This window comes from Dendrobates tinctorius, unplaced genomic scaffold (assembly GCF_039654945.1).
Source record: "Dendrobates tinctorius isolate UK_male_01 unplaced genomic scaffold, ASM3965494v1 ptg000456l, whole genome shotgun sequence".
In the NCBI taxonomy this organism is placed as follows: Eukaryota; Metazoa; Chordata; class Amphibia; order Anura; family Dendrobatidae; genus Dendrobates; species Dendrobates tinctorius.
In genome coordinates, this window is record NW_027362118.1 from 1,484,912 (window position 1) to 1,489,921 (window position 5,010).

A 5,010-nucleotide genomic window follows, 5' to 3' on the forward strand; every position below is an offset into this window, starting at 1 on the left:
AAAAAATTTTGCTTCTTTTGCTTCCAAAATTGTGCTGATGTAAAGTAGACATGAGGGAAATGTTATTTATTAAGAAATTTGTGTGACACATCTCTCTGATTTGAGGGCATAAAAACTGTTTATGTGACCACCGCCGCCTCACACTCCAACGCGCGTTGCGCGTTGGAGTGTGAGGCGGCGGTGGTCACATACACAGTATGAATTCAGGTGGGTAGTTTTTCATTAACCCCACACTATCATGGCCTAATTACCTTACATTTAAAATGCACTATGCACTTTATGCTTTTTTATACTAATGATAAATTTGGCCATATAATAAATTGATTTTTGATAATATGATAAAAATTGATGGGATAAATTGACTATATGTAATATAACATTGTATGATATATTTAAAATCCCTCCTTTTTTTCCCTTTTGGGATATAAAATTATATATACGATCTTTTGATTGCCTGTTATTGCATTTTAATGCAATGTCGCGGCGACCAAAAAGACGTAATTCTGGCGTTTTGAATTTTTTTCTCGCTATGCCGTTTAGCAATCGGGTTAATGCTTCTTTTTATTGATAGATCGGGCGATTCTGAACACAGTGATACCTAATATGTGTATGTGGGATTTTTTTTTACTGTTTTATTTTGATTGGGGCAAAAGGGGAGTGATTTGAACTTTTATTTTTTTTATTTTATTATTTTTAAACATTTTTTTTACTTTTGGCATGCTTCAATAGCCTCCATAGGAGGCTTGAAGCATGCATAACCCGATCGGCTCTGCTACATATGGGCTTTGAGCAGATCGCCCATATGTAGCAGATTTACTGCTGTGCTTTGAGCACCGACCACCGGGCAGTGCTCAAAGCCATCTGCCTGGAACAACCATAGAGGTCTCTAAGAGGCAACGTGACGCTGACCCCCGATCACATGACAGGGGTCAGCGATGAGCTCACTTCCGGCCCAGCGGCCAGAAGTGCTATTCAAATGCCCGCTGTCAGCTTTAACAGCGGGATTTAACTAGTTAATAGGCGTGAGCGGACGATGATTCCATTCGCACCTAATGCGGGCACATGTCAGCTGCTCATAACAGCTGACATGTCGCGGCTTTGAGGTGGGCTCACCGCCGGAGCCCACCTTAAAGCATGGGACCTTACCGATGACTAACTATTACTTCATCGGTAAGGAAGGGTTAAACTATTTGCACAGTTTTTCCCTCTCTGCTTTAGAAGTCAAAAAACTGGCTCCATAACACAATGTATAATTAGCATATCAGCAAACATCACTAGTGATCAAGGATAAGCGCACAATAAAAGTCACTATCACCGGCTGACACAAACAAAAGTCTGTTTTCTTGACCAACTAGAAATTAAACACTTAAATTTAAAACCAACATACAGATAACATTCTATTATTCTTCATTGCTAAAAAATTGTTGTCTGGTTCATTAAGATACAATGCTGTAATATTAAAAAAAAATGTAAAAGTTCAACTCACCTCCTTTAAAAATAAAACAATAAAAAAAACCCATACACATATTTGTTACAGCCGCGTTCAGAATTGCCCGATCTATCACTATAAAAAAGAATTAGCCCGATCGCTAAATGGTGTAACGAGAAAAAATGTAAAAACTCCAGAATTACTTTTTTTAGTCGCTGCAACATTGCATTACAATGCAACAAAGGACGACCAAAAGATCGTATCTGCACCAAAATGGTCTCCATTAATAACGTCAGCGCATTATGCAAATCATCTCTTCAGAGAGGAAGAGGACTAGAACTCTAGTGCCACCTATTGGAAGTAGCAATCCTAAAAGTCAATGTTGACCCTTTAACGAGCCTCGTTACATGACAGGATAAAAGCCAAGCCAGAATCTTCGTATTCAGACCCCTTTAAATTTTTCACTCTTTGTTTCATTGAAGCCATTTGGTAAATTCAAACTGATGCTATCTATTCCTGACACTGGAGGGGCTTATAAACTTCCGAAGTATATAGTTTGAAGTTTGGGATCTGCCAATATGTGGCTAGTTTTCTGTTTCGGATAACATGATACTAGTTTTTTTTTTTCGTTTAGTCTCGCTTGAATATAGGTCAATATTAAATAGTCTCCTGATGAGTCGTCTTTGGTGAGGACGATGAAACCAGTAGAAATGAGAGGCTTGGAGAGTGAGTGTGTAAACGTCACCTCACCCTATATACTGAGACGTGGGGTACATGTTTTTCTATTAGTCACTTTCCGACTAACCTTCAGAGGGTTAATTTTGGGTATAGTTTTACATTTGGAATTAATAACGTTTAGTTTTATCCTTTTGTCAGCAAACATTAGGAATAATAATACATTTTTATTTCTATAGCGCCGACATATTCCGCAGCACTTTACATTTCAGAGGGGATTTGTACAGACAATAGACATTACAGCATAACAATAATCACATAGATCATAACAGATACCAAGAGGAATGAGGGCCCTGCTCGCAAGCTTACAGTCTATGAGGAAAGAGGGAGAGAGGAATGACAAGAGACAACCCCTTAAGAAGATTTAATTGTGGTTAAAACTATTCAAACATTATGAACAGAAAAAAGGCTTCTCCCCTGTGTGACGTCTCTGATGTTTATTAACAGTTGATTTAAAAGTAAAATATTTCCCACATTAAGAAAATGAAAAAATCTTCTCTGTGTGACTGCTCTGATGTCGATTAAGAAGCACATTAACAGGAAAAAGGCTTCTCCCCTGTGTGGATTCTCTGGTGCTTAACACAATTTGATTTAGGCCTCATACTCACTGGCGATGAAATCGGACGATTGCAATCCAATTTTTAATCGGATTGCAATCGGACCCATGTTAGTCAATGGGTGACATCTCACTTGCGATTTTTTTCTCAGTCAAAATCGGTCTGAGAAAAAAATTGCAGCATGCTGCGATTTGCTGCAATTTTCGCCAATACAAGTCAATGGGTGCGATTAAAAAAACGGACCAAAAATGGACCATCCATTTTCCATCCATTTTTAATGGATACATCACCATTCTGTGGTATAGAACACTGTAAATGGTCCTGTAAATGACTGTAGAAAAAGAGTGGCTGGAAAAAAAAAAATCGCATGACACTGGCATAACACTCCACCCTTTTTTCCAGTCCAGAAATCGGACTGTTTTTTTAATCGCCAATGGGTATGAGGCCTTATTGGTAAAACATTTCCCACATTCTGAACAGGAAAAAGGCTTCTCCCCTGTGTGAGTTCTCTGGTGGGTAACAAATTGTGATTTCTGTGCAAAATATTTCCCACATTCTGAACATGAAAAAGGCTTCTCCCCTGAGTTCTTTGGTGGAAAACAAAATATGATTTCTGTGCAAAATATTTCTTTGTATATTGTATGTGAGGGTGGCTCCTCTTGGTATGCACCTATTCACATTAGTTTGGATGTGCCAGTCAGTTTTTTGTCTCTTGTATGTTAGCTTACTGACCGAGCACTCCGCCCTCCACCAGGTGGTGATTTTAATTACAGCAGGTCCCTACTTACCTATAGATGCAGGCATTGTTGACAGAGATGTCCACATTCACCCAGGAATTCAGACATCAGCCTTAGGCTGGAGTCACACACAACCAATAAAAAATCGGTCCCATTTTAACGGTCCGAAATCGCACAAAGGTATCTTAACCAGTGTTGCGTTTTTGATGCGATTTATCTTCATTGATGCGATTTTAATCGCATGTAAAGATCCTTTTGACATCCGTCTGGCGAGATTTTCTCGCAGGAAAGCAAAATGGACATATAATGGAGCCCAATGACAGGTTTCCCCACACAAAGAATGAATAGATATAGACACATTATATATATATATTATACATGTTATAGAGACACATTAATATCTATATTTCTAGTTCATACAGTTCTTAATTGCAGAATAGCCGCTGACACATTAGCCGGCTTTTGTATAACATTCTCCTGCCCGACATGAAATGACACATGGTTTACATATAGTTAACCATTTCATTTCATGTTTTGTTTTTTTTATGTCTATCACTATTATTTATATGAGGGCTTGTAGGTTAAATTTTGGGCTTGTAGGGGTTCATTTAAGGGGTTAATTCGTTGTATTAAATTGCGGAGACTCCCGCTGACGTCACTGAGGCTGCAGAGAGTCCCCGTAATTTACAACAAATTAACCCCTTAAATGAACCCCTACAAGCCCAAAATTTAACCCACAAGCCCTCATATAATTAATAGTGAGAGACATAAAATAAAAAACATGAAATGAAATGGTTAACTATATGTAAACCATGCGTCATTTCATGTTGGGCAGGAGCAGAATTATACAAAAGCCGGCTAATGTGTCAGCGGCTATTCTGCAATTAAGAACTGTATGAACTAGAAATATAGATACTAATGTGTCTCTATAACATGTATAAAATATATATATATTTATTTAATGTGTCTATATCTATTAATTCGTTGCTTTATTTAACTGAACACTGTGATTTTACTGTCTTTAGGGAAAAAAAATTGCCGGCTTTTGGTGCGATTTTTATCGCAACTCACACATCGGGTCCGTTTTTACTCCCATTTTTTCTCACCCCCATAGACATGCATTGTCGAATCCGATCCGAAAATCGGTGACAATCGCAGCATGCTGCGATTGTCTCGGTCAGAGGATCGGATGCGATAAAAAATCGCATGATGGGAGCTGCCCCATAGAATAACATGGGTTCGAATGCAATGCGATTTTTTATCGCATTGCATTCGACCGTTTTAATCGCTAGTGTGACCCCGGCCTTAGAGAGGTATTCACACAGTGTAGGTACCCATCAGATTTGAGGCTGCCTTGACGATGGCTGGTGGGCAGATATTTGGCCAAATTTTATGCTAAGAGTCTCATATATTTTTTCTATAATTCTAAAGCTGTATTGCAAATCTAATTACATATATTCCACATTGACATGCCTTAGCATGATAGAGTGCAACCATTCTTTGTATATAGTTTTATCCTTTTGTCAGCAATCATGAGGAATGACAAGAGACA

At 38.4% G+C, this 5,010-nt stretch overlaps 1 protein-coding gene across 1 annotated transcript in view; it reads right to left on the reverse strand.

Moving 5' to 3' along the window:
- The window catches only part of LOC141077556 (oocyte zinc finger protein XlCOF29-like), a 56,244-nt gene that overhangs the window by 24,701 nt on the left and 26,533 nt on the right, over positions 1–5,010 (reverse strand). The window lies entirely within an intron of this gene.